This window comes from Lethenteron reissneri, chromosome 16 (assembly GCF_015708825.2).
Source record: "Lethenteron reissneri isolate LAM-NWPU_2019-01 chromosome 16, ASM1570882v1, whole genome shotgun sequence".
NCBI lineage: Eukaryota > Metazoa > Chordata > Hyperoartia > Petromyzontiformes > Petromyzontidae > Lethenteron > Lethenteron reissneri.
The window spans coordinates 14231094-14251847 of NC_083794.1; the positions used below are offsets into that span (position 1 = coordinate 14231094).

The following is a 20754-nucleotide window of genomic DNA, read 5'->3' on the forward strand; positions in this document are numbered from 1 at the left end:
ATCTGATTAGCCGGTGCCCAAGTTGCCGGGTGGATGGGGCTGTAGAGCGGGGTGGGCGGGGATGGAGAGTGAAGGTGGCTGGGGTGGGTCCAGGGAGAGCCCAGCTGGGGGGGGTTTGACAGCCACACGTGACCCGCCCGAGGAATCTGTTGCTTCTGACCGAACTGGGTATTCACGCGGCTGGAGCTGTGTGTGCTGTGTGTTGCGAGAATGCCTGCACCTGTACAAGGCATTCTGACTGCACTGTACAATGAAGTCTGCCCGTACGACTCGTCGAGTCTGAGTAGACTCTAAGTTCCGCACCCGCGTGTCGATTCGACGAACGTCGGACTCTTGGCAAGTGCCTTTGGCAAAACTAAAAAAAACCCGTGCGACCTTTAACGTTGGGTTACCTATTCAAGTTGAATGTCACTGAGTAAATAGCACACTAAAACATGACGATTACCAAATTGCCCCGCGAGGCAGCCTCGTTTATAATCAATCACGTCGACGTACAACGTTCAGCGCCGCGGTGAGTCTGCTACGGTGCGGAGCCCGCAACGTGATTCTCGCGGGGTTCACATCCTGGGCGAGGTCTCCACTCAACCTTGCACTCGTCCTTCCTAGCTCGATATCATTGATACCACTTTGTGGGAACTTAACAGTTGGTTGTCCTATGAATAGACTTTGCCCCCCCCCCCCCACCAGAGGATTGTGGAATTTCCACCGCTGTAAATGTGAAGCGTCCATGGCCCACGCTCGTTTGAGCCGTAAAACCGCTACCTTCAAGTGCTGCCCGTAACCAGGCCGCACAAACCACTGAAAGCCTCGCAACGAATTAAGCAATAACAGCTTAATTCATTTGACTTTCGACTTATACAGACAAAAAGACAAGTCGAATTTCGTTGGACACGAGCATGAATTAAAAAACGCCACTTCCGTTATTAATTCTGGTTTTAACGGAAATAAATCTAAAGTAGGTGAACGTTTTGGACAAGGGCCCTTTTATGAAGAATAAGGCTTCTATGAAGAGAAGCGTACTGCCAGAACTCTGTTTCTGTTATTAGAACGAACATGGTGAAATTGTTTGTTTGATATCAACAAAGTTGTTCATGTCCAAACAAGTTATGGACTTAAAAAAAAATCGGTATTGTGCAATGAATCATGCCACGAAATCAAGATTCCATTTAGAAACCGCACAGAGCAGTGCCTTTTTTGTTATATTAACTTTTAATTCTCAGAGCTGGAATGTAGGAAAATTAAGTGCATACCCACATTTTTATTTGACGGGTTTCTGTGTGGACATTGGTGACGAGGATAAGTCTATAAATCCTCTACACTGTAGAACCCAGCTTAATCGTGGCTGAAACTCAAATGCGAACCCATGATCTCAGCGGTCCTCCGGGATACCCGGCCACTTCAGCTCATGCCACTTAACTGCTCGCACTCATCCAAACAGAATTTTCAAAAATCTGGAATGTTTTGCTGCTGTGCATATGGTTTTCTCACTGCTGAAAGCAGCGTCAGTTTGGCCAGGGGCAGCCAGAGCAGCCAACGAAGACCCCTTTACGGTTATAGAGCATCCCAACATTTGACAGAACGTCCAAAATTCTTAGGCGAATCCCACCATCTGAAAACACCTCCAGAGTAAATAAGCAGTGGGTATTTGGGGAGAGGGGCAGCAGCCAAAGGGAGAGAGGAGGAGGAGGAGAGAGGTCCCACGTCCTGTAGGGATCCAAAACGATCTATTTTTTCAGGTTTTACTTGGCTGTAAAGACCAAGTCTCTGGCCCCGGGTGAAGCGAATCAACTTTCCCCGTCTCCGCGGCTCAGGCCACACCAACACACGGGTACCGTTTGTCCTTCCCAGGCGTTAGAATTATTTTTTTTAGTTCGTCCCACTTTTTTTATTTTCTTCTTCCCAGGAGCAACATGAGGACACGCAAAGGCCTGTGTCTCACTACCAGCACAGCTTGTTCAGCAGCCTCTATAAATAGGTGCCCTCCCTGCCATTCATCAGAGAGACTTTTGTCTGTGCCCGTGCTTGCGCCCGGGTTAATCGCACTTTGTGGGCGCTCACGTTTGAGCTTGCGTTTGGGTTTACGTTTCGGCATTTGGCAAACCGTAACCATCTCAATTTAAAAGAGGCAATCGACTCACCACACTTCACCGCCCCACCATCCTACTTTCTCCAAGTTCCACAAGTTGGGTTGCCACCTCTCAGCTGCAACCCCCCACCCCCCGGACATATCATGGGAAGAATATCTCACAGTACCAGAGGACGGGAGAGTTGCATGTAAATGTATTGTCTCGAAAGGTGTGTTACTACGGAACTGGATAAAAACGATGTTCTTAATTCCCATACGAAGATTTAAAAAATTCGCCAAACTAAAAAATAAGTTCCCGGAGAACCGGGACAGGTGGTAGCCCTCATAACAGATGAAGCTCCCTCGATCCCATATGACCCTGTCCAATCCTTTTACATCAAGGCCATTCTCTCCCTGTATTCGTCAATGTTTCACCTCTGTTCCCACATGCATAGAGCGGTGAGACTTTTTTTCGTGCGACTGTATCCGATTAGTCAAGAGATCGAATCAATCATCGGAAGATGAATCGTCGATTACTGAACTTAAATAATCGAAAAGCCCAGCTCGAGTTAAAGGTCCACCCAAGTTTATCTATCTACACGAGACAAAGATCACCCATATAGCCTTAACAGATGGTTGGGGCAAGTAATGTTAGCAAGAACCTTTGAAGGCCGACACGGCACACGAGGGGGTGGGAGGCCAGCACCACGCCCGGCCGCTTTTATCTCCCTCCTAGCGATGTTTACACATCGTACCAGGTACTCATTTTAGTCTGAGTCAACCTGGGGGGATGCCCAGGACCGGTTCAGATAATCGTCACTGGTGTTGGTGGTGGCCGTGAGCGGGAATCGAACTCGGGTCGCCAGGTTCGTAGCGCAGCGCGCTAACCACTGCGCCACCGCTCCCAAACTCGCGCGCGCCTGCACACAGGCACGCACGCATCATCTCGCCGATTAGCATCAACCGCCGACAGTGCCACATTGTGCCAGATTGTACCACCGCCGTGGAATGCGGAGACAGCGTGCGGCAGGCATCGCCTCGCTAAACCTCCTCCTCGTCCTCCTCGTCGTCTGCGGGCTGCAAAAGCTTCGCGCGCGGCAAACCGCGGCTCGGCGGTGCCGGCGCACGGACATCGGTGGGGAAAAGTTGCGGAACGGCTGCGGGGTTTTTTGTTTTGTTGATACCGCTGCAGCGTTAAAGGTCTCGCGAACACTGGGCAGCAAATTGCAGCCGGCGGCGCGCTGTTGTTACCATCCGGCTGGCGATACGGGGGAGACGGGAGGAGCCAATCGCCACGAGGAGCTCGTCCCATTGGCCCGGGGATCAAGGGGGGGGGGGAGCTCGCGGTTCGTTCGGCAATCGATGGCTCCGGGTGGTGGGGAGGAGCCGCTCACTGCTGTCCGGTTCACCACCAGCACCGGGGGGAGGCACCACGCCGCTCGCCCCGCTAACGCGAACCACAAACAAATAAAGCGACGGCGTGATTAATCTTGATTTGAAGCTTTCGTGACTGCAGGAATCCATACTCGTTGGTTCTTTCGGTAAAGTCACGTAGGTTTCATTTCTCTACCTACGTGACTTTACCGAACGAACCAAAGAGTATGACGACGTTATTTTTAAATGTCGCTTTATTTTTGGGCGATGGTATCACATTGCTGCTGATTTTAAGCAGCAACAGAACGGGCAAAGGAGCGGTGGTGCTACTGTGGTGTGCGCGCTAAGCCGTGAACACAGCCACCAGAGTTCTATGCCCGGCCACGGTCAACGTCGGTGGTGGGTGATATGAGAACCCGTCTCGCTCTCGTTACTAATCCGCATTGACCAGCGTGGTGAAGTATGGTCACCCCCCCCCCCCGTCATGGCTTGGGGAAGAATTCATCAACTGGTGAATTTAGAATGTAATTATTTCCTTTATTTCATTTTGAACAGCACTACAAATAAGAAACAGGAATACGTGTTGGTTGAAGCAACTTCATCGACAAGCAACGTAATAAGCAGCGTTATTCAGTGATGCTTATTTTGTTTGTTTGGGTCATGCTCCGTAGGTATTCTCAGCCGTACAAACGCATCCCAGTTGTATGACAATTCTCAGTCGAGAGAAGGAATTGTATGATATATTTCATCCACACCTCCCATTACACTATTAAACAATCATTAATGAGTGGGTTTTGGTAGGACGCGTCGCTAGAAGGGATGACGGTCTGTGGTTGAGACGTCCACTGGAATGCTCCTGCCAGGGAGCCAGATTGATCGTTGCATCGCGAGACCACGACGGGCAGCACAGCCTTTGGGAGGCCCTCACCCAACAGCGGATTGCCCATGGCTCATGATGATGAGCCTGGCCTCCTCCTGTATGCCCGTGCCCTCACCACAATATTCACAGCCCCCGCGCAGACGAACGGACGCAGGGAAGGCCGGGTTGGCGGGTGGGCAACACCCTCGCATTACGGGGCCACGTAATCTCACCTCGGGGCCCCGCAATTAAAAACCGCGCGGGTGAAAATTGCTCTGTCCCGCTTCCCATTAACGAGCGCATCGCAGAGATGACGGCATCGTGGTGCGCGCCTCGCCGCGGTCGGCTTCCACGCGACCCACCGGCCGCGCCGCCACCGTGAGACCGGCCAAAATCCGGAGCGCTCAGCCGGAGAGACACCTCCCCATTGACATGCAAAGCGCGTGACCTTCCCAGCATTGTTTAAAGTCAAATACAGCTCTGTTTTGTTTGTTCATCTGCTCAAACAACGCACAACTTACCGCCGTCACCGCCTCCGTCACCGCCAAACGCGATGGGTTTTATTCAACATCGTTGTCAACTTTGGGATGTGACGGGATTTGTTTGGCAGGAGGCCGGCGCAGCTCGTTACATCAGCACAGATGATGATGATGACAGGAGATGAAAAGTGATCGTTAATGATGGTTATAATTCAGTCGGTGATGATGAAGTGGTCATTAATGATGAAGCATTTGATGATGATGATGACAGTAGATATGTGATAGATGACGATAAATGACGAAGCAGTGGATACTGATGATTGACAGTTCATGATGAGTGACAGTTTATGATGATGATGACAACACTATTTATAATGATGATGATGAAGCAGCTGATGATTATGCCGATTAAATACCAGATAATGATAGTGATAAGCGACAGCAGATGACAATTTTAATAATGATGATGCCGTCAATTCTTCGTCAAAAAGCTGTTGAGCTTCCGAGACGGTGCAAGGCACGGGGATGTTGAGTCGGCAAGGGAGTTTGCGATGAATCCGGGCAATACTGTGATGCAGCCCCAATCGTGCCACCCTGCAACCGGACCCCATCTGAGCCTTGGTGCCAAGCGCCAGAGGACGAGATTGGAACTGGGCCCCTAGATGCGAGACGCTGCCGGGTTTTCCCCATTTACATTCGCTGTTCTCTCCATCCCAGCGCTCAGCTCGTGTCACTCGTACATGCGCGCGTGTCTACAGATTAGAACGACAGTAGTCACCCTGTACCTGTTTTATGTTCGTCAATTTTGTGATTGTACTATGATCGGTCAAGAAATGATCTGCCTGAGACGATTTACACTACAAGGAATTCCTTATTAAACACGGATTTATTGTGCAATATTTTCGGTTTCGCATGTGGCACAGTTGCTCTTTGGTCCGATCACTATTTTGCTTCGTTGCTGTCCTTTACATTGTATGTTTTGATTCTGTCATGTTGGTGGTGTCCCAGGTCACTCGAGCAAATTAAGACGGCACATATATATTGCTGGCCTTTCAAGTCACAACTTGATTCGACAACACAAAAACGTCCACTTAAACTATAACTTGAAATCGTGTCAATAATAAACGAAACTCTTGGTCGTGTATGTGACTCCAAGCTGAGGCCCTGCTGACCACATAAAATACATCAAAGGCAGAGAAGTGAAATCCCTCTACGGCTCAACAACAATGCCCCTCCGCTGCATCTCTGCACCAGCCAAATTCCCCGTTTGCAGCCAGTTCAACAACACAAACCCCTCTCGTTATCCACGACCGCGGTGGAAGGGGAATCTCTGGATCGTCTCCGCGGATCTCCCCGACGGAAAACTTTCAAACGCACACTGTAAACAAACGCATGCCGACCGTGCTCTCCCAACAACAACAGCAGTCGATTGGAACAGCGGCCCCTGCCAGGAGCTAAACAGAGTGCACGCTCCCAGCGCATTTCAAAATAAACATCTGTTTAGCCAGCGCTCGGCAGAGGAACACTTTAAACGTGCGCGGCGAACTGCATCGACTGGCAGAACCCGGATCTATCGCGCTCTGCTGGGGAGGGGGGTGGGGTAGAGGTCGCTAAGGGGCTCAGGTGTGAGAGACAGGTCTCGGGATAGGTCCTTGCCAGGGGATGTTGTGTCAGGACCGTAAAGGCGCAGGCCTGCAATTGTTTGCTGATGCCACCGCTTCTTCCTCCTCCGCTACAGGGAGCTCTAGAGACCTCTGTCGTGGGCATTTTGGCCTACTCTTCCATGTGGTGGAGAATTCTCGGAAGAGGTTGGAGGGAGTACAAATACTTTACCCAACACCACACGCGACTGACTGTGGTGGACCCGTTTCTACTGATGGGTGGGCAGAGGAGGACGGACTGAAGACCTCCTCCTATTGCGCCAAGATGTTGGATTTCAAAATCAGCTGATGCTTGCGCCAAACTTCTATACTCCTACCACTGCCCCCCCCGCATCCCCCGCGAACGGACAGATGTGACGATGCATCGATTAATATTGACTAATTAAGCTTGCGATGTACGCGTCGAATTTCCCACGTTCACGACAAAGTTAATGAAATATTTAACAAACACAAATCGATCCCCCGATGGGATGGCGACGCTGCAGCGTGACAACGAATCGAGTGAAACGCTCCACCTCCAAGAAACGACGAGTCAGCGAAACGCGCGGCGCGGCTTATCTCTCGGCTTATCTCTGGGTGAGTGAGCGGTCGGCGGCCGCCTGCAGGCCAGCACGCTGGTTTGGGGCAGAGGGCCCTGCCACGACATTTTCCATGCGACCGCACGATGATGTTGTGCGCGTGCTGACGGGCCACGTGACGTCACAGTGCACGCGCGCGCGCCACGAGGTCGCAGCTGTAAATATGTTGGCCAATCTCGACTTCCCGTCAGTCTCCCAAGTCTCGCATCTCACTCTTATCTCACTTTCATCTCGCTCACTGGTCGTCAATCTCTTGTCTGCAGCTTTCTCGTTTATCTTTGCTTTCATCTCACCGATCCGTGATCCTCTTTTAGGCGGTCCATAAACCAGCGGGGCTCACTCCGAGAGCCATTGCGGCTCAGACGAACCCTTGCTGCCCGCCACTCAGTGGCACAGTCCTGCTTTAGGGTATCGTTCAAATGTTTATTGGGCACTCGGGCAATCGGCGTGGCGTTTTGTGCGTCCGACACAGCACCTCACCAAGCCGGGGTTATCCACCCCGAGACTCTCACCCGACTGGGCAGCGTGAACCACGTGAATATTCGCACAACTCTCAGCGTCACCCCCTTCTTCTCCTCTCGTACGGCAGCGGTGTATACATGAGTAACTGATTTTTTTTTTTAAACAGCGACAAATGCCATAAATTGACGCGTGGTGATGATGACGACGACGACGAGAGCGCTGTCAGCAGCGGAGCAGTCCGGGGCGAGTCGAGCGCCGCTGCTACTCTGATGCCGCCGCTACTCTGCTGTCGTGTTAACTCTGATGCCGAGTCAACTCTGATGCCGCACAGCGCCGTGGCGAGCACGTTTTGTATCCCGTGACCTCGGTGACAGCACGAGTGGTGTCAGTGTGCGAGACAAGAGGGGGGCTTCTCCCGTTACGCCGTTATGTACACAATTTACACAAATACACACGACGTCAGACAGGCGAGGTGTGCTGGGGAGGGAGGGAGGGGCCCTCTCGCCTAACCTGCACTAACGAAACGAGAGCGCGCAGCTGAACGGAGCTGCGCGCACCGCACCCAGCGGCGGTGTCGCGGGCAAGCGAGCCGTGCGCGCCGCTTCACCAAGCTCCGCCTGCGTCTCCAGAGAGTCTCCAACAAAGCGCGGCGACGCCGCTTGACGCCGTGCCGCGGCCCGTAAAGATTTCCAATAAAAACAACAACACAACAACAACAACACAACAACAACACGACAACAACAACAAACGGGCCATCCCAGCCCGCTCAGAACCACGGCCGAATCACGGCGCCTTCGTATATCGACTGCACCGTGCTATGTTCGGCACAACAGAATTATTTATAAGACACTATGACCGACCGTTGCGGGTTTTTGTTTGTTTCGCGTTCACGCTGTTATCGAGCTGGGGGCGAAACGTCGGACATCGTGCCGCGGATATAACGCGCGGCACAAGCGGAGAAAGCATCATCGATGATGATAATAATAATATAAACCCCAACAATAATCAATAGACGAAACGATTCACGACTCCGGATTGTGACAAATTCATCAAAACTCGGTGGGGATGGGGGGGGGGGTATGGTAGTAGTTCGGAGTAACAATTTACATTTGTGAGGCGAATTTCATCCGCAGATCCCCGTGACAAATAATTGCCCAGGAGCCATGCTGGGGGGGGGGGGGGTGTCACTCGTGAGTGAGGCGACAGCATTTTTTATTTGACTGCTACGATGGTGGCCTGCGAGGGTATTGTACAAGGACTCGGCGAGCCACAGAAAAATCCAAACCCGTGGCGAAAACATTTGGCTACATTCCAGCTGCGAAACGTAAATGTGAAGCGTTCGACTGCCGTGAAGACTATGCTGCAATGCGCTTTAAAACGTGCCCCCTGCCCCCCCTGGCTGGCGTGGATAAATGGGGGCCTACTGATGAAGTTACCCCAGAAGTAGCGCCTGGGACAGCGGCTACCAGGAGATCCCTGGGTTGCCAAGCCGTCGTTGTCGTTGTTGTACTGCACCTCCCATGTGGCTGCATGGGAGGTGCAATACGGTGAGATGTCTGTTGAGTCACCTTGTGAGGTCGTTCTCTGCCACAAGGTCATGAACTGCGAGCTGCCGAGTTGATTCGTCTCGTGACCTCACGTCGATAGTGGAATTGGGTTATAACCGGGGGAATAACTACAAATTATACTTTTACAAGAAAAGGCAAAAAATATATAATTGTCAGGTTTAAATTCGCACAAGCGTGTATCGCTTTGTGTATGATATGGATCTTTAATATGGCCCGGAGATAAACAAAGACAACGATTCCCCGTATCATCTTAGAAAGTCGAGGCAAGCGCCGTGAGTGAGCGCCTATGAAGTGCGTGGTGTGGCCTCTGCCCCCCCAAGTGGCGATGTTTACACAGCGCAACCAGCACTCGTCAAAGGTCGAGTCGACCGAGGGAAGGACCGGTTCAAATGTTCGCCACTGTTACTCGTCGCGGGAGGCCAGTGCCCGAACCACTACATCACGCTCCCGTACAGTTTCATTCACAGCCTTATAAAGTCACACCCGGAGCTGAAATTGGCACGAGGGGCTTAGAGAATAAATCCATCAGGTGAGCCAACGGCCCTAAAATACGAAACCAAATCACAGTCTGTGCCACTCGCCGCCCGCGGGGGCAGGGACCCACCACGCCACCGCTAATCCCCGAGCGAGCGCCTTGATGTGGGACAAATTAATCAAGAGTCACACACTTCGAGCCAGGCGACAGCGTTTTGAGAAGGACGTACACTCGGAGAGCCTGCGGTTACCGCATCACGCTTTATTTTTACTCTTGAGTGCAGCCATGTATTGAGGAGGCTTTTTTATGTAAACATAGGATGATCAAATAATGAGACCGTGAGAGAGAGTGATGGCTTGGACTTGGGGAGGCCTTCATCCAGCAGTGGCTAGATCATGCCTGCTGCTGATGATGATGATTTTAACATTAGTGGGATGTTCCATATCCGAATAGCCAGGAACGTTCAAACTAAACATGGTGGATAGTCTAGATTTGAAGTTTTCGTGACTGCAGGGATCCATATAAATTAACAATTCTTATAAATTAAAATAAATGTATTTATTTATTTTATACCTACGTGACTCTACCGAAAGAACCAAAAAGTATGGTGGAAAGTATACCCGACTGACAAACCAGCCTTTATCCATCATGGTAACCAGAAATACCATAAGGTAAATGATGCAGTCCTGCAATTACTTGTTCGTGTCAATGGTTGCGGAGATGGCATCGTTGGCTCACTCTTCCACACTGGGCCGGGCGTTCCGGGCGTACCCACGTTTTCACCCGACCGCACGTGGACACACATACGCGAGAGGATCACAAACAAACATGATTCCGTGGTCACGACTGCCGCGCGGGGAGATCGAACCGAACCAGCGACCTCTGGATTTCGAGTCCAGCGAGCGTACTGGCCGTGACGCCGAGAGCAGCGTGCCTGCCACTGTCACTTGCAACTGCGGCTCAATAATTTACACGGCGCAGAGAGAGGCGGACAGCCTCTCCCGTGTGTGTCAAAATCATCAGCCGGCCAGCGCGTCCAGCACACCGCACTGAGCGTCATTAAAACGCCACGAGCAGCACTGCCTTGCGGCCATGGGGGGAACAGAGACAAAGGCCCCCTGTGTAGCCTCACACTGCCTGTCGGGGCAAGTGCTGCCAGCGAGCACCGATGAACGCCGTCAAGGCGCGCGAGGCGGTTGGTGTGTCCAGGCCCACACCCGGCTGCCTTTGTCTTCCCGACGCTACAATCGCTTAAGGCTGAGTCGACCTAGGCGGGTTTCGTAGCGGAGCACGATAACCACTGCGCCACCGCTCCCCACTCTCTCTATCTCACACACATGGTCCAGCACACACGCTCCAACCGCTCAGTGTTTCGCCTGCGTCCAGAATAGAGAGCGCATCAGAATCTGGGACACCCTGAGCGTGACTCACCGCACGCGCCCGGCGGACGTAACCGCCCGCGTGCAGGGCGCCACCTCACCCAGCCACAGTGGTGTGGGGAGATAGCACGGGGCTACACCCTCCTCCGGACACAACGTCACACGCGGAGATTTGGTGGGTTGGGGGGGGAGGCCAGTTAGGGCAGTGCAGAATCCAGCTTGCTGGAAGCCAGGAGATCGGAGGGCAGGTGGGCAGGTGGGCAGGTGGGCAGGCAGCGGTTGTTGGGCAGGCAGGGGCAGTGGCCGAGATTTGAGAGGAGCCCGACGGTCTATGAACCGAGGAAGAACGGCGTCTATAGACAAAGACAACAAAGGTAGCGCGAGTCTGTGGAGGTTGGCGGGTGGCTCAGAGGTCGTAAGCGCCCTGGTTGGCAGCAACGAGATCCTAGAGGTCACATCCAGGCAGCCCCCTGTAACGAGCCCGGGGGGGTCGTGGGCTTGCATCGAAGAGCGTTGCCCTCGGTGGCAGAGCAGGAAGCAATCTCAGAGGGGCAGCTCTGTCGATGTCCACTCGCGTGGGCCGCTATCTTATCACGCAGGGTCACACGGCTCTGCGAGAATTCCCAGCCTGGCGCTGTGTAGAGCCAGTGAGGGTTGGTGGATTGAAAACATTCTTGCGAAACTCCCTTCCCATGGGCGTCGAGGAGATGCCACACCGTGGCTTGCCAGGAGAAGCCGGTGCAGCTAAAAATATAGACCCCCACCTGTTCCGTCCGGGTGAGATAGAGTGTTTCCCCCTCGCATGCGCGAGTTTTCTTCGGGCGTTCCGGTTTCCTCCCGTACGTAAGCCCTCATTAATGGGCCGATAACACCTTAACATATACAGAACCGCAGAGCTTGGGTTCATTCTTGATGGCGGCTCATTGCATGGCTGCCTTCCCGCTCGTCTGTGGTATCTCCTCGTGCCTCTGAGTCCTCCTTCTCCGAGAGTGAGTGAATGCTGAGCACGTTACAAGTTTAAATAGTTTTTATTATTGGTACTGCCGTGATGCCGATGGCACAATCGGGATATCTTTGGGAGAAAATGACACAAAAAAACTGTAAAAAAAGCCGCGAGGTTCGCTGTCAATGTGACGGCAATTCACGGCCCCCTCTCGGCAGACACAGGTGGCCGTTTGTGACATTTAAATGCGAACGGACCCACAGCTGCGACGCCCCCGGGGGGCTCGACAGAGACTCGCCGTCGAGTCACGAGAGAAACCGGCGGAGTCGCCGGGGCAGTGTTTTTGGTCTGTGCCGCAAACAGTTGACGGCATTTAAATGGGCGTGAGTCGGGACAATTTCGGTGGCTAATCGTGGCAGAGATTGGTGCCAGCGAGCTCAGCAGACAGCTTTGTGCGGCGCCCAGTCGTAAATCAAGCGCAGAGCCCGAGGTCGTTGAATTAAACAAATTTTCGCCTGCGACAAAAAAAAGTCGGTGAAATAATTGCACGCGTACAACTGCCCATTTAAATACCTGCGCGCGAGTTGTGGCCTCCTAAGCGCGGTTTCTCCGCGTACGCAGCGTAACATTTATGATGCAGAGGTCAAGGGGGTCGCAGTGCCACCACTGCCCAATATTTATAGCCTTAAGGGACTGTTTGGGGCAAGTGCCGTTAGTAAGCACCTTGAAGGCCGGCACGGCACACGAGGGGGTGGATGGCCAGCAACACGCTCAGCTGCTTTTGTCTCTCTCCCTAGCGGCGATGTTTACACATCGCACCATGTAGTCATTTGAGGCCTAGGGGAGGCCCAGGGCAGGTTCAGATAATCTTCACTGGTGTTGGCCGTGAGCAGGAATCGAACCCGGTTTGCTGGGTTCGGGGCGCAGTGCGCTAACCCCTGCGCTATCACTCCCCACATGTACACTCACTCACACACACCCAGGCAAGATTTGTACTTAACAACCGGTAATGAATCTGAGGTAGTTGCCTGGCTCAGAGGTCAGAGCACTTGAGTCGGCATTGCTGGGAACCCTGGGTTCAAATCCGGGCAGTTCGCCACAGGAGCAGCCCTTCATCAATCCGCTGCTGGATTATGGGTCCCTGCACTCCCTAGGCCGCCACTCGTGATTAAGCTGGATTATTGATCTCACAAATTGAGGGTCTCGGCCCAGTCACCAATGACTGCACACACACAAAGCTATAATTAATTGAGGGGTTTTTTTTCTCTCACTTTGGATTAATCCAGCTTTGAGGAGTAAACCTGTTGGTGTGAGTGACAAGCAAGGAGAGTTCCTTTCAGGGCATGAGGAGGGGAGTGTTTCCGAGTGTGACGAAAGCGGCTTTACCAAAGTCGCTCTGCGATGTCATTTCCCGAGGCCATTCACTCGCAAAAGGTGGCCCACCGCTTTCCTTGAGAGTTACCAATAGGAGATTTCACACCTCATGGCATGACGCTGAATTGTAAAATATATATAATGAAAAAATCAACTCCTGGTGGCAGAAGCAACATCAATCTCAAGTCAGGCCTCAACTAAGAAGTATCCTGATTGCGGTTTCGGGTTCAATAAAAACTAGATATTTAAATCAATAACGATCAAGACTCTTTTTCAGGAGGGTCCTGTGTTGGGCCTAGTCACTGGATGGTGAGAGATGGCGATGTCTCAGGAAGGCCTTCATCCAGCAGCCGATTCATCATGGCTGATGATCATTCTGTATGAAGACATCCTGCAAAAAAGTTCTTTTTTCATAAAAGTAAGGAGATTAGGGAACCCGGAGAGAAGCCGCCACATTTATACGATGATGGGGCGATAACACGCAACGTTCCACACGGACAGGCTACGCAGAGGCTTCGCAAACCCACTTACTGTACTGCCGCCTCGCAGCCTGGCTGGTTTTGGGGTTCTAAAAATCTCAATGTGATTCACCAACCCCTGCCTGCAAATTGCTGGGTGGCCCATGCACATCAACATACCCCGTCTACGGATTCGTAATCCACAACACGTGCCTTCTTTGGGACGGAAGAGCCAGGTTTGATTATTACTTCTTCCCTACCCTCTGTGGGAGGTGAGGTTGCTCCGGTGCCAGAAGCCAGGCTGCGCTAAGTACACGTGACAAATTCATGAGCAGATTATTAGAGAAATAATAGTAATTCATGACCGAGCCAAACTTTTCCTCGGTGCCGCGTGCAGGTGCGTGCCAAAAACCGCGTCGCTGTACGAATGATCAGAACGCGTTCCGGTAAACTATGGACAACGAACATCTCGGGGAATAATAAACGAAGTACAGTGAAGCAAATCGTCCTTCACCATTATAGAATCCTGATGCAGACATGTTACATGTTAAATGCCATTCCGGTTGTATCATTAGCGCTGCGCCCGTGCCAGTTTCGCGTTACAGGCAGCTGGACGGCCTGCACCCACTGGCTCAACGCTGAGCCGGGGGAGTGTGGGGTTCACGGTTCGAGCCGCGTATCGCTTAGAACCTCTGGCAGGAAATTACCGAGAGCTGTACAAATGGACATCGTCTTCAAGAGTTGATCACTGTGAGACACATAAAACAATATATTTAATCGATAGAATGAATTTTACTGTACTCCGGTGTAATGCGACTGCTACACTGTGAGTGTCATGTTACGAGATGGATCATTTCACTGGAAACTCTTCCAGCCAGCAGTGCACCACCCTGTGTTGGAGAATGGCACTGAAAGAGGACGTCACAGAAGATCTTCTGACGTCAGTTCAAGAGGGCCTCTTCAGACACACTCGGGGCGCACAGTTTTAAATAATCCCCCGTGAAAATTTCCCGTCAAAGTGGTTTGTAATTTTCAACACTCGATTAAGACAAATTGCAGTGAAAGTTCAAGTTCGATCTAATGGGTTTTTCGTGCAGTTATCGGTAGCCGGGCTTTGTGCGTAGCAAATCGATGGACTGAGAGCTCTGTTTCATTGCGCGAGGGACTGAGAATTAAATTGAACCCAGAATTTCAGCAGTGCTGGCTCGGTTGGTTCCTTGACCCCCCCGAGAGCCACTTGGACAACTCCAACGCGAGCACATTTTATCGCCCAAATCCCGACGTTGAAGATTATCCAAAATTAAAATACATAAACGCCGCACATTAAAAGAGGGCTCTGGGTCCCTGGGGTAATCAAAGCATTACCCAAAGCAGAAGGGCAAGTCAAGTCAAGTGTATGTGCATGTGAGAACTCAGGAACACAGGCAATCTCATGCACAAGAGTGACCTGGGTAGGCACCACCTCGTAAGAATTGACGTCCGTGCTCGAACTGAATTCATAATTCAGATTGCCAAAGAAGATGCCATCGGACCGTCGGGCGTCACGTGGAGCAACGCGCCGCGCGTCCCGAGCTCCACACGGGGGAGAGCTGCAGAGGCAGAGGAGTCTCCTTCCCGCAGTCAGAATCAGAATATGTATTCACACTGGAGGAATCCGATGAACTGCAAAGCTCTTTTAAACAGATGTCCAATACATTTCGATTTAAAGCTTTCGTGACTGCAGGGATTCACCTTCTTGGTTCTTTCGGTAAAGTCACGTAGAAGGGAAATAATAAAATATTAAAAATAAAACATAATAAAATAATTCTCACGACGTTTCGGCCACAACGCAAGCAGCCGTCCTCAGGTGAAGAACAGGTCTGTCGGGAAGACAGCGTCTGAATGATGTCCAATAATTTCACAGATGTCCAGGAGACCCGGCCACGACCACCAACCACACCCGAGACCTGAGCACCGACCTGCTTCGCCGTGCCAAGTCAATCGTCGCCCAGATTACCAACGAGGACGAGGAGGACCGCGCATTGTCGGATGGCTAGGAGAGCGTGCCTCGCGGGAGGCCTTGTGCCGTCTCGCAAAAGCCTCACGCGAGCGAGCAGCAGGAGAAGAAGACGAAAACGACGGCGCGGAGGGGTGGCGGCAAACACCGACAACCATGCCATCGACCTCGGAATTGTTTCCAATCGACTGCTGGACGAGGGCCTCCCGACGCCGTGCGGCTCGCGGGGGTTTATTTGACCGCCTTCACCACACGCTGGTTTGGCGAAGGCGGGGAGGGCAGACGTCGGAGCTTCGTGCCGTGCGACAATGGATATTGCCGCGCCGACCTCTGCCGAAAAGTGCAGCGCCCCGGTATCCTATAGCACCTGCTTCACGCATGATGGTCCGCCCTGCTTGGTCTTCAAGATCTGATGAGACCGGGCGCATTCCGTGTGCTTGGTTCATAGGCCAATGTTGTATGAATAAATAATAGTGGGTATTTCAAATACATGGACACAATTTCAAAGCAGTATATTTCACGATGGTAACATGTGACAATTACACAAAACGTTACAAATGGTTGAATGAGTTATCAAGTTTTACTAACCATTTTATAAATGCCCTATGTGCCCTCCACCTGCTGTATGGACAACATCGAGACGATTGTTGAATTCGTCCCAAACGCCTTTCTCACGTTTTCCTCTGAGGTGCGTGCTCGCCCTGTGCTCTTCCCCTCGCATCAACAGCCTGCTTCCTCAAATTGTCGCTACCAACGACGAATGCTCTTTGACGTTGGCGGATCAATGCCAAAACGCCGTTGAAATACACGCTGCACCGCAATTACGGATTCAGTCTTGCTGAACTGCTGAAGGCAAAACGCCTTGTGTTGCGGGGTCACCATCTTGCGAATGACTGAGGCTAGGGGCTGTTTGTGCGCTGGGAGAGGCATCAAGCGTTAATCATTTGAAACTCTATGCCCCGCCCTTTTAAGTGGTTAGAGTTTCATTCATGGGCGGTTCGTGGTTGCAGAGATATCGCGATTTCAAATCGGCTCCATCTTTTTCAAACACCCTGTATACACTTATTTCCGGCCATTATAAATTCACTGCTGGGTGAAGGTTTCCCCACGCCTTGTCAGCCACAGTGGTGGCCGGGGGTGGTGGTGGTGGTGGTGGTGGGAGTTTAACCATACTTCACCACACTAGTCAGAGTGTGTGGCAGGTTGGTAAAGAACAGGGAAGCCACGACTGATGTTAGCCGTGGCCGGGAATCGAACTCAGGTCGTCGGGCTCTTAGCGCAGCACGCTAAAACCACCGTACCACGGTTCCACCACCAACCTTGCACATTACAATTAAATCAGCAGCTGCCCTTATATAACCGTAAGAGGCCTCCCTTGCAGAAAATGCTGATGCTCTTCGGTACATTCCCAAGTGGACAGACAAAGGACACCGAATCGAGTAACGGTGTGCGGCAGCGAGCGGAGCTCAGCCCGCAATCGTCTCAGAGCAAACGCGGGCGCAGGCAGGAGACACCGTGGCCACGTGGGATGACGGCCGATGGACGAGGGTCGAACGCGGAGCGGCGGACAAAAGTAGACAACGCGCCCGAGAGGACGACCGCCGCGGAGATGGAGCGATGAGATCGGCTCGCGTGCGCGGGAATGAGATGATGAATCGTGGCATCGCGTGGTGCCGTGGGATGTCGACGGATGGCGGAGGCCTTTACCCAGCAGTCAAGAGAACGTGGCTGATGTTGACATTGGATAATGACACAGCAACGTAGGAAATATCACACGTAGACTTACAGTATACTAACCAACCAATAATAATGATTATGATACAGTAATACAGCCATGCAGGCGTTGGAATAGACACCAATAGGTCGGCAACTGAAAGCAAGGCCCAAATCAGACGGAGGGATACTGTGAGAGCACGCACAGAGAGTTGGTGTCCACTGGGACACATCTGAGACAACTTGGCATAAGAAAGGAAGCAATGGGGCGGTCGTGGTGGTGGTGGCACCATTTGCGTTGTCTGCGATGACTTCTTTCGGCGAATAAGCAATTGTGTTGTTTGAATTTAACACACCGAGTTATGCATTCTTCATTTACGACTATTAACTAAATTAATCACACTCGAGGCATATTCTTGGGTGCAGGGGTGGCACAGGGGTTTACCCACTGACCTATGAAGTGAGAACACAACTAAGCAGATAAACACACCTCACATTTTTGTCCTTCCACAAACTATTTTTTTTTCTACATCCCATCAGCCACACCGTCATCTGGGAGTGCATTATTTCAGCAGCATTGGCCCACCACAAGCAAACTCAGGACCGGTTACGACACGCATTGTATAATCAGCAGGGTCAGGCTTGCTTGAATTATAATCAATGCTGGTGAACTGCCAGACGTTTTATATGCAAGGAGCCCCCTCTATGTGCGATATGTGTCCTAGTTAATCGCAAAACGAATTAATGATTATGTTGTGTTATGCACCAGGCCCAAGTCTGAGTGTTGATTGCAGGCCATGGCTAACATCAGTGGTGAGTGATATCTGAACCGGTGCTGAACGCCCCCCTACCCCCCCTCCCGTGTCCCCCACTCCCCACTTCCCAACCCCTCCACCAAGCCGCCGATCTGACCTTCACGGCATAGAGAATGGAAATAATAAAATAATAAAAATAAAACATTATAAAATAATTCTCACGACGTTTCGGCTACAACGCAAGCAGCCGTCCTCAGGTGGAGAGCAGGTCTGTCTACGTGACTTTACCGAAAGAACCAAGAAGATGAATCCCTGCAGTCACGAAAGCTTTAAATCGAAACTTCACGGCATAGAGAAGCCTTCATCCAGCAGTAGATTTACACAGTCTATTTATCCATAATGGAGATTTTTGGGTTATATATAAATGTATTGTTACGCGATCTAACCCATCTAACCCAAAAAACCTTTATTGTGATTAATAATATTGGTCGCGAAAGCCTACGTGTTCAACTGAGCCGTATCTTGATATTTTAGTCTTTAATATTGGTCCATCATGGTTATGCAAAACACCTATCTGCTAATTACAGTTTACCTACTCAGACAGTTTAATCAAATCTGGAAATGACGAGACATCCCATCATGACAGAAATATGGAGGCCGGATAACTCTAGTTTCAAACAAACACAGAACATTGGTGAATATGTTGTCCTGATGAGTCCCGGTAATGACGAAACCGGCAGACAGTTGTCCGTATGGCCAATGCCTATCCGTCGGTCACATTTGCTCAAATTGATTTCGCGGTGACCCAAGACAATGCAGTTCTCTTCAGGAACTGTTGATGATTGTTCGCACAATGCACACGACGCAGGCCAGGCTAACGGCACTGGTCACACAGACAGGGAATTAACGGTGACGAGCAGGCAAGCGGCACGGACAGAAGTGGCCACCAAAACGCGCGCGCGCACGCACCTACAAACGTGCGCAACTCTCCTTCCAGGAACAGCGGCCAAAATCAAATACGCCTGCAGACGAAAAACGCAGTTCCCATCCGCGACATCGCACCCATAATCACCGGGCCGGCAAGCACCGCTTTGGACAACCTCGACGGACGTTATTTACCGTTTGCGCACCCGACCCCGAGGTGCTCGGTGTAGAACTTGTGTGTTGTACAGCGGTATCAGAACTGATCTGCGCCCACAATTCACGTCGGTTTAAAATATATATATACGTTATGATGATGTTATTGTTATTCAAATCAATAAAGCGAGCGTCTGTGGAATTCTGAGGGTTTTTTTAGATGTGTGTAAAATATTCCGGTTAAATCAACTGGGGAAGCATTGCGATGCAGGACCCTGCGAACAACACATGTGTGACGTTTACCTCGACATAAAACAGCGCTATCATTCATCGTCATCAGACATGTTCAATCCACTGCTAGGTAAAGGCCTTCTCAGACTGGAGTCACCTCTAATGACGAATTAATATGAATAAATAAATATGAATTATCATTATTTAAGCCCTTTGTCAATCCACTGCTGGATTAAGGCGTCCCATGCTCCGTAAATCGTGGAGGGGGGTAGGGAGGGGTTGTTTGACCATACTTCGCCACGGTTGGTCAGTGCAGGTTGCTGGACATTGCTACAGCGGTCAGCATAATCCACAGCTCTGCGCCAGGCAGCCCGGAAGACGCAGGAGACGCGCTCGGAGGCCAGCGCCAGTCCACACTCACCCGGGGCGGGAGGCCATGGCGAAGTCGACGTGCCGGTGAGGAGACACTGCCCTCTCCAGACGCCGACGACTCCCCTCCGCCAGCCCACTGCGGCACCACCACCAGCAACGCCGCCGCCGCCGGCTCAGCCCCGAGCACCCGCCTCGGCGTCACACCACCATCACCCGGCACGCAGCAGCCCGACTGCCGCCCCCCCACCGCCAGCCCTCCCGTCAGCCTCTTCGACGGGGTAGGGGGCTCTCTGCGTACGGGGGGGGGACGATGCGACTCAGACGCAAGGGACGAGTGGTGCGGCACGGCGTGGCACTGCGCGCCACCGAGAGGAAGGGAGGGCTGTGGGGGGGGGGCAGCAGCCAGACTGGGCGGGTGGACAGACCCGCAGGCGGGTAGAGTGACGGTGGCGGCTCTGCCTCTGCTGTTGCTGCCGCTGCTGCTGCCGCTGCTGCTGCCGCTGTTGCTGCTGCTAAGGCTGGGGCGATGGGAGCTGTGCAGCCACAGCGCTCCTGCATCAGAAGGGAGGAGAAGGGGGGGGGCTCCCGAGTCGTGGGGGGTTGGGTGGTGGTGGGGGGCGGGGGGGGGGCAGTCTTGAGATATGCCATGGATGGTTTGGTGTGCCGGACTTAGGGGCTCCGCTGGACTCTCCCATTACCACCACCACCACCACAACGTGAACCCACCGTGCACCGTGCAATTATTTGCCGAACAATTATTTGCAGCATATTTAACTCTTTGCATCACCCATCCGCACTGACCGGCGCGGTGAAGTATGATAACATAAAACCACGTGACTGACACATTGTGTGGAAAGGCCTTAAACCAGCAGTGGATGTATAAATTACTGTGAATTATAAACAGTGTATATAATTAAATAATGATCCCCCCTTAC

General features: G+C 51.9%; 1 protein-coding gene across 1 annotated transcript in view; it reads right to left on the bottom strand.

Moving 5' to 3' along the window:
* The window catches only part of LOC133343039 (AF4/FMR2 family member 3-like), a 62663-nt gene extending 42616 nt beyond the window's left edge, over positions 1–20047 (bottom strand). Inside the window, exon 1 of the mRNA XM_061552486.1 lies at positions 19869–20047. The gene's annotated coding sequence lies outside the window, so the exon portion shown is untranslated. The remainder of the gene's footprint in view (positions 1–19868) is intronic.
* Between the last annotated feature and the right edge of the window lie 707 nt (positions 20048–20754).